This window comes from Marmota monax, unplaced genomic scaffold (genome assembly GCF_021218885.2).
Source record: "Marmota monax isolate L192 unplaced genomic scaffold, Marmota_monax_Labrador192_F-V1.1 WCK01_AAM20220418_F8-fsc01324, whole genome shotgun sequence".
In the NCBI taxonomy this organism is placed as follows: domain Eukaryota; kingdom Metazoa; phylum Chordata; class Mammalia; order Rodentia; family Sciuridae; genus Marmota; species Marmota monax.
Genome location: NW_026694488.1, coordinates 26,070 through 39,280, shown reverse-complemented (window position 1 = coordinate 39,280; position 13,211 = coordinate 26,070).

The window sequence follows — 13,211 nt, the reverse complement described above, 5'->3', positions numbered from 1 at the left end:
CTCAGCCAACTATCTTAATGACATTTTTGCCTTATAGGGAAAATCCATGATCACCTGGTGTGTAAAATGGTGGTTATGACCAAGATGGCTGTAGTCATGTCAAGCTAATCTCCTACAGAAGTTTTTCCAGAATGCCCCAGTGTACACCATAGCTGGGTCATGCGCTCATTTTAAATTCATGAGTGGCTGGAAAGCACACTGAATTACTGACTCATACCAATCGTGGCAGCAGGTTAGAATCACTTGAAGAATAAAAACCTCAGGATCCTAGGCATCATTGTTGTTAAAGAAAAATTCTCAAAATTGAGTTCTGTTAGCAAAGAGGAAGGAAGAATGGATTTGGCATTGACAACACCAATATCTGCCACACACACCTTGTGCAGATGGTCAATCCAAGCCTGTCACATTGACTCCAAAAAAATTCTGAGAAATAAAAGGATTCAAGAGAAAAGGCCACCCTGCTGTCACCCAAGGGTAGTGCTGGCCCACAAGAGAAATGGAGCCAAGAAAATCGCAGAAGCAGAGCGGGAGACCTGGGTTCAAGACTGGCCTCCACCTTCCCTCCAGACTTCTGGGGTGTGAGGGGACACATGTTCTCATTGTTTAACCTTTTGGAATCTGGATTTGCTGTTATTTCAAGCCTGTCCTGAGGCGTGATGATTGGGATCCCTGAGGACTCCAGTGTGGGGACAGAGAGATGACCAGGGACTGAAGTCGGGCCTGGTGGTGGTGCACAGAACTCTAGATCTGGGCCTCCTTATTCAAAGGAGATGGTGTGGGGATGACCTGGGGTGACCGTAGTGGGGAGTGGAGGGGCCAAGGTCATTTCAGGTCAAGGCCTGTGACATGGGGTGCATGACCTACCTTTCCATGGGTCCCCTCCTCTACTGGTCATCACCATGCCAGCAGATTATTCTCTGCACAGCACTGCATTTTTGAAGGCTGTTTTCTTAACTGTCTATTTGTGTCTTCATTTCTTCCTCTCCCCAACGAGGAGAGACATTCATTTGCTGCTCAACAAATTGCTTCTCCACATTTCCTAGCACCCTTTCAGCTCTGCGGGCTGCGGTTTGGTCCTTGGGGTGTGAGTGAAGGTGACGTGGGGTTGCACCCCCTCAGATTCTTCCTTCCCTTGTTTGATTGAAGTTCCCAGCCCTGCATGGAGATGGAGCCTCTAGGTGACTTGGTGAAGCAGAATTCCACCAACCTCCTGATGAAAGAGGAGGAAGGGCGGAGTCTCCCCCAAAGGATGTTGTTGGTGCCTGGGCCTGTGGGAGCACGCACCCCTTTGCCTGGTGTCCAGCCCCTGGGCTGACAGCTGCCGTGGCTCCAGAGTGCAGCCAGACGGCCACACCAGTCTGCTGGACCAGGCAGGGATGGGGATCTTGCTGCCACCTGCGATGCTCATTCATCACTTCAGGACCCAGATAGGGCAAGAGGCTGCAGGGGAGGCCACCATCTCCCCACCCTGTCCTTGCTGGAGACTCTGGGCACCGCAGGGAGGTTGCTGTTGAGGCTGAGGCAGCAACACTATCCTGGCTGTGTCGGCTACTGCTGCTCATGCAGCTGACCCAGAAACCACTGCTCTGACCACCACAGCTGCTGCCACCACCATGACACTTCCCCTGTGACTTCCAGTGTGCTGACAGCTACTGCTTTTTCTCTCCTGCTCCCAGCTGCTGCTGCCAGACCCAGTGTGGATGGTGGTCCTCAAGGCTTGCCAGGGCATCTTTGATTGGCCTCCTGGTGGTGACAGGGAGCTCCTTCACCATCTCATGACAACTGAAAGCAAAGAGCTGAACTAGCACGATGGGGCCGGCTCTCCAAGACACAGTCAGCTATTGTTTGCAGAATTTCTGCACTGTGGGGACAAGTGCCTGGAGAACTGCATATACGGCGGCATACGTTAAGGGTGTCTGAGTGGCAAACCACTCCCCCATTCTAAGTGCTAGGTGTGTGAGCCGCAAACCAGCCCTGGGGGTGAGGCCACGTATTGCAGTCCCTGCGCTTGCTCCACGGTGCACTCCTCAATTGGTTGCTGCAAGGGGAATTGGCCAGAAATTGCACTGTGGCTGCCTGTAATCTGCTTAGCTGCTGCTTGAGTATATATACATGGTAACTGTACAATAAAAATCTGATAAGAGCCAAGTATATGATGCATGGCATTTTTGGTCTAAAGGTGACGCCAGCTAGCCATTGAGATGATATGGTTATGTTAAGATTTGCATTCATATGGATATTGGACTCCTGCTGTTCACCTAGGCCGGCTACGGGACTCCTGGAGAGTTCCCATTGGTTGGGGAAGTACAGTAGGAGGGAGTTCCGGGGGAGGAGCTCTCTCTGCGGGTCCGGGAGGAGGCGGCGTGGGTGGAAAAAATCTTCCCGGGCGCATACCGGAGATTGGCGGCAGTTTCAAAAAATAAACTTTGTTCCTGCTTGAGTGGCTCGTGATTTTGTGCCCAGCCAGACTGCGGCAAAAATCAGACCTGCTTCCTGCTTGGTCTCTGGAAGTCTTGATTAGCGACTCCGCAGCTACACTCTCCTCTGCCCTGTTGTGTGGACCTCCTCATTGGACGAGAGAGAGCCCACACACTGCACTATCATTCTGAAGAATGAGCCCCCCAAAAGTCTCATTTGCATGGTATTGCTTTGCCTTTTTGTGATTTCTACCTTAAATTGAGTGGACTTTAGCCCTCAGCTGATTTGGTAGCTCTAAGGTCTGGTAACCTGACAGCTGGTAACTCTGAGAGGGGCCAACATTTGCAGCTGAGAGCTGGTAACACCATAGAAGCGATGCTTCATTTTTTCATGATCTAAAGAGCCCTCTATTGATTGCTAACACTAGTGTGTTAACCACAAATATTCTAAGTTGAACTTGTTATGACAGTGTAACCTAGCCTATCCTGACTAAATGATAAGGTCCTCAAAATGATAGCTTGTTTGTCATCCCCAGCACCTGGAACAGTCCACCCAACAAACTTTTGTTGAGAGAACAAATGAAGATGAAATCTTCCTTTCTGTTCTATAACAACAAAAGATAAAGGGTACCAGCAGAATGTAACAAAGATGGAAGCCTCCTATGGAGGGAAACTTTGCTTTTTAGTTTGTAAATTGGAAGAGACTATGATTACAAAAACAAAAAAAAAGTTTTAATCTGAGAATCTAAACACTAGAAGCAACCATGGAACAGTAGAATGATTTGCTGAGGTTGTGGATCCTGGGCTATGAATTGGGATGTCGTAGGTATCCTCCCGTGCACTATGCATAGCGTGTCATGGACTGTGATGGGCAATGTCACCAGGAATGTCACCTGCTTTCCCTGGGGACTCACAGATTATGACAATTCTTGGCCATTTATGTTTGGTTGATGGCCATTGTTTAAAAGGGTTGAATCCTAATTGTGCACATAGCTTTTTAGCCCATTCCTTAACCATGTAATGGAAAAAACAAACAGTAGTTTGAATCAGGGTACTGGGGGTAGGCCAAGTAGTTTTTTTTTTTTCTCTTTAATTGTTTTAAGTTCAAATCTACTTTGGAAATAGGGATTAGTGGAGAACAGGTCAGGTTTGAAACTTTATGACTAAAAGAGTTTATAGTATAAATTGTGTTATAATACTAATGATCAATAGGAAAAGAGAAAGAAAAGGAGGAAAAGAAGAAGAGGAAGAGAAGAGGGAGGAGGCGAGGAGGGGAAGGAGAGACATCTATAATCACTACCCATAGATACTACGAAACATGCCGAGGACACCCTTGGAAATCCTGAGCCTTCTCTTCTCCAGGTTGAGTATTTCCAGTTCGATCAACAGCTCTTCAGACAGAAGTGTTGAGGAGCCACCAGGGTGTTAGCAAAGAGCAGATGCTCCTGAGCCATGGTCCCTGTGACCAGCACAGTGAGACCGTGGCCAAGTGGCATTACTTCCTGAACCTCAGTTTCCTACTCTTTAACTGGGTCTATGTCCTTGCTGTATAAAGCTGTTGGGGAGTAAGGGTGGGGAGAGAAGGTAGAGATACCAGCCAAGCCTTTCCCCTTCTTCCCATTTGACTAGGGGGCAACTGTCATTTATCAGGGTGGTGCCTCTGGGTCTCTCATCTTGGATGGGCCCTGAGTGGCTCTGAGGAAGACAGTAGGATACATCATCTTAGATTAAGATGTTGCCTTTTTTGTTAATATAGCTCCAAACTTCTGGGCTGGGGCTGGGGGTTTAGCTCAGGGGTAGAAGTGCTTGTCTGGTTTGTGTGAGGCCCTGGATTCAATCTCCAGCACCACACACACAAAATAAATAAATAGTAAAACGTCTGGGTTGTTTCATCCCACAAAACTGGTTCATATGAAGCTTGTCATCATTGAAAATAACATAATTTCAGATAGGATGATGACATGAGGTAGAGGAGAATCAGAATAACAACAATAAAAAAGCCCCGCTAGTGATACCATTTAAAAACATTCACTTCTTCCTTTACTCCACAGATATGTGTTAAGCACCTACTATGCGCTAGCCATAGTTCTGGCTCTTAGTTTGAACAAATCAGTATGCCAAATTAGCATATTTTTGGGTGGCATCCCCTGAACTCCTTCAGTGGTATTGGGGAAATATAATTAAAACCACAATCTTCCAACCCAGCAAAATAGTTTAGTTATTGAATAAGCATTAAAGCAATTTGTTAAGAATTTGCAAAGATAGGAAGGAAGCGTATCGCCTTATAAGTCAATCAATTATAACCCCTTCATATAATGTTTTCAAGATGAAAAATAACTAGCCCTTAAGTAAGAGGATGTAACAACATCATTTGTCACACACACTTCCTCCTGACTGATATTAGCTGAATCGTGTGGATCCTTCCCCACACCCTTCCCAAATCCATATGTTACAGTCCTAACTCCCAATATCGCAGAATGTGTCAAAATAAAATTAAAAACACCCACAATGGCTGAGGATGTAGCTCAGTGGTAGAGCACCCTGGGTTCCATCTCCAGCACAGCAAAAGTAAATGAATAAACTGAACTCTGAAGCAGGCCACTTTTCAAAACAAACCAGGAAATTCAGAGTAACCAATCAAAATGAGCCTAAAATTTTCCTAATCCTTCTATTTTAACCCTATAAGGAAAGTAACTTTGAAGCAGCAATCCTCTCTCGTTTTATCTGCTCTTTTTGGCACTTCTCTGTCTATACTGCCAACCTCCTCTCTCAGTAAAACACTTATCCTATTTTATAGAATGAGGTGTTGCCGATTCTAGAAGTGCAAATAAAAGCCAACCAAGACCTTTAAACTTTACTACCTTTGCTTTAATTTCCTCTTCTGACGCCTGCCACAGGAACTAGGAGATGGGGGCCCTTTCCTTTAATGATTGCATTTTAAGCAAAGACTTTTCCCTGCAGTCTCCAAAATTTGCATTTTAAAGAGATGACTCACAGACCCTTGAGAAAGACATTAGTGGCTCTTAAACCAACAGGAGTCTTTGGCTTCTAAAAAGTCTGTTCACACATTTCAAAGAGAAAGTGTTTGCAAAGACAGTTTTCCAAAGTAATCGATCCAATACAAGGCAGGGAAATCCCTTGCATTATCTTCAACAGGAGGATTATGCTTGTTACTTTTAATTTTTAAAATTGTCCCTTAGGATGTCATGGCCTGAGTTTTGTTTTAGGGGTTTCATCCGTATTCTCAGTGAAGAGCGAATCACAGAGCAAAGATGTCCACTTGGGAAGCATGGGATGGTGCTCAGACCAGGATGTGATGGGGAAATGCAGAGAAGGGCACATTTTCCTGAGAGTTTCTGAGGTCCTGGTCATGAAGGAAAGCAGTGAGGCAAGAATGACTCAGCAGCTCTCTGAAGGACAGTGCCATGTTGGCAAAATGAAGAGTTCTCTTTTGGAGGTAAGTGTGAAGTTCCTGTTCAGAATCCAAGTTCATATGCCAGGGAGGTAAGTTGGGTCTAAGAATCAGGAGCTCAGAGTCAGGGCTGGAGACTTTAATTTGGCAACAGAAGCTTGTGAGGGAGGAGAATTGAAGTGTGTGGGATCCAGGAAATCAGAGAAGAGAATGTTGGGAGGAGGTGGGAAGAGGTGGACGCTGAGAGTGTGTTACAAGGACCTAGAGTCTGCTTTGCTAAAAACACTGAGTCTTTGCTTTGACCCAAGATGCGCCATGGGTGACTAAAACGAGGATTAAAATTTGGCAGCTCTGCTTGCATTTTGCATCTGTCTCCTTTGCTCTGAGTCATTTTCACCCACAGTCACTTTGGATTCTGGGAACAGATCTGATTGATAAATAGCTTGTGAAGAGTGGAAATTACACCCCAGGCAACAACGACTTTCTTATCTGCTGACAAGGCCCCTCTGGACCAATCCTGAGATGATGATCAACTCGACTTTAGTTTGACCAAGACTGCTTGACTGTGCGTACTTCTGGCTCTCTACCATATATGACCTGGGAGCTCATGCCAGTAACCCAGGATTATAGCTATGTCGATTCACATTCCTTTCCTCCCTTCACCACTTGTTATGGTTTAGATATTAGGTGTCCCCGCAAAACTCACGTGGGAGACAATGAAACAAAGTTTAGAGGTGAAGTGATTGAGTTATGAGAGCCTTGACATAATCAGCATGGTAATCCCCTGATAATTAATCCCTCATAGGAATTAATTTGGTGGTCATGGTGGGCAGGTAGGGTGTGGTTGGAGGAGATGGATCATTGGGGTATGTATTTTGTTGGTGATGAGGGGAATCTCCCTCTCCACCCCACTTCCTGCCTCCCCTCTAGCCCAGAGCAACAGAGTTGGCCATCTATGCACGGAGACCTCTGAAACTATGAGCTTCCAAATAAATTTTTCCTCCTCAAATTGTTTTTCTCAAGTCTTTTGGACACAGTGAAGCAAGAATTAAAGACAGGCCGTCAGTGTAGATAGTCAATTGGGTTGGACTGAGAAAATGGAGGCGGATTTGAGTCTGGGAAGTTGGAGACTGCCCTTGGGAGATTGGAATGTTAATGCCTCAGGAGTGCTTTGATTACCAAGTGTCAAGGGCTATGTGTGTGAGCTATGCACCTTGGAGTGATGTGAGGGGACAGGTCTGGTGTAGCGCGCTGATTGGGCTGTGTGACGCAGGTGTGCCTTTCCTCTCGCCCTGCCTGTGATCCCACACAGCATCTGAGATGGGTGACTTGCCAAGATGTCAATCAATCTGCTGACCACAAGACATCACAAAGCAAAACTCCACCTTCGAAATATTATCCCCTGCCTTATTTGTCGAAGAACATTCCATCGAAGCTCCTTTGTGTGTGTCCCCCGTTTAAAATAAAGAGATTTCAGGTGCATGCTCTTTCCAGCGCTGTCCAGCGTGGAAGCTGACCCTTAAGGTTGCAGAGCTATCTTGCCCTCGATCTGAGAAGCTCACATCTCTGTGTTGCATGATTTCTGCTGTTTTCTTAGTTTTATGTTACAGCCAGCTCTTTTGAATCCAGCTCGTGCAGATGGTGAGAACCAAGATTACTTGCTTAAACTGCACCTCCCAGATGGATGTTAATGAAGCACCCCTGAACCAACAGAGAGCAGCTAATGAATGCCCTCTGGGCTGCCACTCCCTTCCTGCCCCATCAGTCCACCTTGGCTCTTCCAGCCCACCTGCTTCTCACCTTTTGACCATCTCTCTGGCATCTCCTGGGCCTAGTCACTACACAGGAAGGAGAGAGATTAGGGGGAAGAGAGCAAGAGAACAAAGAAAGTCTAAAATATATAAAAAAGTGTCGGATGCTCTCACTTCTTGGGATATCAGGATACCAGCTATGCCCCACCTTCTCCCTTTTGGAAGAAGTCTGTGTTACTATTTTTAAACAAAACCTGCTTTATACACTTGCCTTGGTGCTTCTCTAATGTCCAAAATTCAACATTTGAGGAAGCAGAACTCCTAAGTGGTAACCATCACTGAGAACTGGTGGTATCCAAGCAGCAGACAAGCCGATCCAAACACCATTGTTTGTGTCTTCAACTAGCATTTTAGGATGGATGGCAGAATTGTCTGCTGGAATCCCTGAAGCCAAATTCTTTGCCCTACAACTCTAGTAGCAGCAGGTGCTGCTTCTCAAGATGACCAGGAGACTATGGGACACCCACAGCAGTGCAACCAAGGGAAAACTAAACAAATCCTCGAACTTCACTTGCTTTTAGTTGAATTTTAAAAGCACTCATTTTTGAAGTTGCACAGCTGAGAACTATGTTCTTCATTTCCCACTAGCTTTGCTGTAGATAAAACTTCCGACCTGTGGGGTATGGTGATTGCTTAGGTTACTTTTCAGGATTTGAATGTCGCTTTTGTCACAATCACTGACTCTTCACTTGGGTCTGCACAAGTGTCCGATTGGTGAACTTTTGAAGTCAGGGGGCTGAAAACTCCATCCTCACACCATGCTAATGCTGTCATTTTCAAGAACATGAGTGCCATGAAGAGCCAAGGAATTTGATTATGTAATGCCAGATTTGTGGGACTCCAGTAGACCTCCAGGAGCTGAATCTGATGCAATCACACAAGAGTCTTTATTGCAAGCTGGAGCCTGGACTCACAACTGTTTCCGATGCAGTGGTCCCAGGGAGTGAGTCCTGGTCCTTTGTCCAGTGAGATTTTATAGGTTTTGGGGGGATACTTTATGCATCACAACATCACACAGCAAATCATTCCATACCGCGGGAAAGTCAAATAACAACTCTTAACATTGATTAGCAGCATTCACTGGTGGGAACAAGTTGGGTAGGGTGATTGGTTAGTACAAGAGGGGAATTCCTTTGAACTGATTGGTTTAGGCCACGAGGGGTGTACATGCTAAACTACATGGTTTCCCAACATGTTATCAACCACCATAAACTACTGGGGGGTCATCTGGCATCCCAGGTATTTTCCCTGTCTCATGCTGATTGGAGGTTGCTAGGGGGTTGCTATGGGTCTTCACCTAGCCTAACTGAGTCAGGGACACCCGGTGCTGCAGATCTCTCCTGTTATTTACTGACAAACAACTCAGCAGGGGTGGGTATGTGCCTAGGAGTGCTCTGTGGGTTTTTCCAAGGACAAGGGTCATGCCCCTTTCCTTAGGACAGGCCTTGAGGTAGAAGCTGCTGTTATTTATTTATTTTTAAAAAATGAAGTCACATCAGTTTCTCAATTATTTGTGCACAGACTGAAACCAAAAGCTTGGTCCTTGTCCCAGATGCCGATCCAGTAACAAGGACAAAGTTTTGAGAAAAAGGAAAAAAGAGGATTTATTGTCTTTCTGGTGAAGGAGAAAGACAATGAACTCATGTTCACACAGCTGGCATTCTGACTGCCTGGGGGCGGGGACAGAGGGCTTTAAAAGAGGGCAGTTTTCCCACATATCATTAGTGGTAGAGCTAATTAATGTTTAACTTATATCCTTGAATGAGCTGTAGTTCCAATTTGTAGATCCAGAGTTTCATTATTCTTGTAGAAGGGGCAGATAACTTGGCTCAGGACAGGAAGAACATTCATATTGTTCCCCTCAGGGTTGGGAGGGAAAGAGGGAGAACAGGGAGCAAAAACATGTTACTTTAAAGTGCAATCTGTATTTGGGGTAAAATTGGGAGTTCAAAACCCACTTGAATCAAATGTATGAAATATGATATGTCAAGAGCTTTGTAATGTTTTGAACAACCAATAAAAAAAAAAATAAAGTTGCCCGTGGTTGAGAAGCAAGGTTATATTTAAAATATGAAGTGGACCCGTTACAATAAAGCGACCCCTGTAGCAAAACCACTGACTTTTTCACCACAGATGCCTTTCCCTGTGCCCTAAATCTCCTTTCTTCCTTATTCCATAAGTATCCTCATACCCTGCATCAGGTCGATGGCAGTGACTCAGGAACAAAGCATCCAGCATCCTGTGTGTGCGAAACACTGGTCAGGCACTGATGGAACAGCCTGTCAATCAGCGGGGACTCCTGGCCAATCCTGGATCTCAGCCAGTTACCCCCAGAAACTCCCCCCCCCACGTCAACTCCAGTGGGACAAAGGACTCTAAAAACTCCCTTTCCTGTCCCAAGCCCTCCCTTCCTGCCCTATGCCCAATAAAAATTCCAGTCTGGTAGAGCCCCTGCACGGTTTCTCCTCAGACCCTCTTCTTACTCTGCGGGTCTGAGAGTTCCACCTGGGAGTGAAATCTCAATAAAGCCCTGTTCAGTGGCCTTTTGGTCGCTGCTGTTGCCTGACCTTATACCTGTCCTATGACAGGGTCTCCCCTTCCACTCTCAGCCATAAACTGCTTTGCAATACGGGTGGTCTTGGTGATTGGCACACCCTGCGCAGGCAAAGTGGGTCTGGTTCAGTATCAATGGGGGTTGTTGGTACACTGGGCAAGAGTGGTTGGGTAGGGTGGAGGTGAGGGAGCCTCACCTGGCTGGGCTGAAGTAAGTGGAAATAAGCAAGTGACATCCAAGAGTAGACCACCATTCACTAGATTCTCACTGGGAAGGGGAGAGAGTAGAGAAATGAGGCAGTAACCAGAGGGGACTGGCTTGTGAGAAGACACTGGTTTTCCTACTATGATTCACCTTCCTGGGTATGTGTACAGCAAGTCTCAGGTGCACATAAAAAACATTCCAACAATCAGGGCAGTTTGCTCTCTCTTACTAGAGGGAATGGAGCACAGATAACTGCTTAAGGGTTTAGGGTGTTTGGGGGTGAGGGGTTTTAAATATGAGGTGTGAGGTGTTACCAACAAGGAATGATCTAGTACAGGAGAGGAGAGCAATGGTGTAGGAGAGAGTGGAGGGTCAGGGGTGGGAAACAGGGAGATGGGGATTATACCACCAGTTACTGGTGACATTCTGCTTCCTCACATGTTGAAGTATAACATTAGAGAAGCACACAGAGGCAAGCATATAAAGCACAGTTTATTCAAAAAGGGGTAACAGCCATAGCTGGCATCCTGGTATCCCAAGAAGGGAGGGTGTTTTGCCTTTTTATATGTCCTAGGCCTCCTTTATTCTCCTGCTCTCTTTCCCTTATCTCTCTCCTTCTGCACACATGGAGATGCTGGGTGGGATGGCCACAAGTTGAGAAGCAGAAGGGCTGGAGGGGCCAAGTTGGAGTGACCTGGGCAGGAAGGGGGTGTAATTAATAACTCCCTGTAGGGAGGGACAATCTCTGAGACTGGTTACCTTAGCAACAGGTTGGAAAAGGGAAGGGCTCTTATGAAATTAACATTTCAATTCCTCCATTCTCTGGATCTGACCCTTGCCTATCTGCCTAATTCTGGCTTCGGGGACTGGATGTGGGCCAGGCACAGGGTTGGATTGTCTTGGGAGTAGCAATGACTGGTGTAGTCACAGGAGGGATGGCAACATAGGGCTGCAGTGCCTTCAGGGTGACAGCTCAGTCACAGTCATTCTTACCAGTTTGAAGGAGGGACTGCCTTCCATGATACCAGGAGGGCCTGCCACAGAAGGTCCAGCCTTACAGGTTACTGCCTTACCTGCCCAACTCATCTACCTGGCCCAGGTGGGGCTGATACTTAACTGTTGCTCTGATCAGACTTTCAGACCATCATCCCTCTTTAGTCTTCCCTCCATGGACCCTGATTCCCCAGGACCCTAAGGATGGAACCTGGGGTGAGCTACTGTGTAACAAAAATCCTGACTTTGTCTTTCTGCCCCAATAAGCATCACTTTGACATCACCAAGGGGGCTCCCTGTTGACCACTGTGTTGTTTCATGAGGGACCCCCTTCCCTAGATGCTAAATCAGATTTAAGAAGAGTGCGCTGGTCTCTGGTTTTGGAGCCCCTAGTCGTCAAGGCTCAGCCTCCTTATTTTCTCCACAGCTGGACACATCAGGAATGGAGCAGATACCCCAAAGTCTGAGTGGAATACATGCCACCCCGACATAATGACTGATAGACCCAACCTGATCTTTTCTTAAAATTGGGAGCCATTTCGCCACAAAGCCGTGAAAAGATAATTTCGGCTTTACTGTAAATTACTGCAAATTCTGAACTTGCTTGGAATGCCTGCCCGTGCCTTGAACTCACCCATGCCTGGCCCTCTGACCAGATAGCAGCCCTCTCTGAAACTTAAGTGACGCCTCATCAATCTTGGCCTTCCCTGGCCAGATAACGACCCTCTCTGAGGCTCTAATGACCTTCATAAATTCTGATGTCGGGGCCAGCAAAAATATAAACTAGCCTTTGTGTTATGCTTGTCAGAGTTTGTTATCTGTAACCCCCCTTTGTGTAACTTTCTGGGCTATAAAGCTGGGCTGCAGGAAAGCTGCAGCAGCTGTCTTGTCCCCGCAGTTTTGGGTGGGAGAGGCAGCCTCCCCGGTCGAAATAATAAGCTTGCTTTAATTTGATTTTAATTGGAGTCAGTGGTCTTTTCTTGCGTCCTGGTCTAACATTGACCTCCCGCCTCGAGGCCCTGGGGATTGATGTGAGGCTGTGGGGAGGGATTCACTGGTTCACTGGAATGACCAAATCTCAAGAGGCAGTGGATCAGGTGGGACAGGGCGAGTGGGTGCAGGATGCAAAAGAAGCATTACCAAATGGGATGGATTCAAACTAAAAAGTTTTTTCCTCAGCAAAAGAAACTGTGAGGTGAACAGACAGCCTACATCCTGGGAACAAATTTTTACCCCTCACACATCAGATAGAGCACTAATCTCTAGGGTATATAAAGAGCTCAACAAGATAAGCACCCCCAAAATAATCCAATCAATAAATGGGCCAAGGACCTGAACAGACTCTTCTCAGAAGAGGATACACAATCAGTCAACAAATATACGGAAGAATGCTCATCATCTCTAGCAATCAGAGAAATGCAAATTAAAACTACTCTAAGATACCATCTCACTCCAGTAAGAGTGGCAGCCATTATGAAGACAAACTACAACAAGTGTTGGAGAGGATGTGGTGGGACTGCAAATTGGTGCAGCCAATTTGGAAAAGCAGTATGGAGATTCCTTGGAAAACTGGGAATGGAACCACCATTTGACCCAGCTATTCCTCTTTTTGGACTATACCCAAAGGACTTAAAAACAGCATACTACAGGGACACAGCCACATCAATGTTTATAGCAGCACAATTCACAATAGCTAAACTGTGGAACCAACCTAGATGTCCTTCAGTGGGTGAATGGATAAAAAAAAAGTGACATTTATACACAATGGAATATTACTCAGCAATAAAAAAGAATAAGATTATGGCATTTGCAGGGAAACA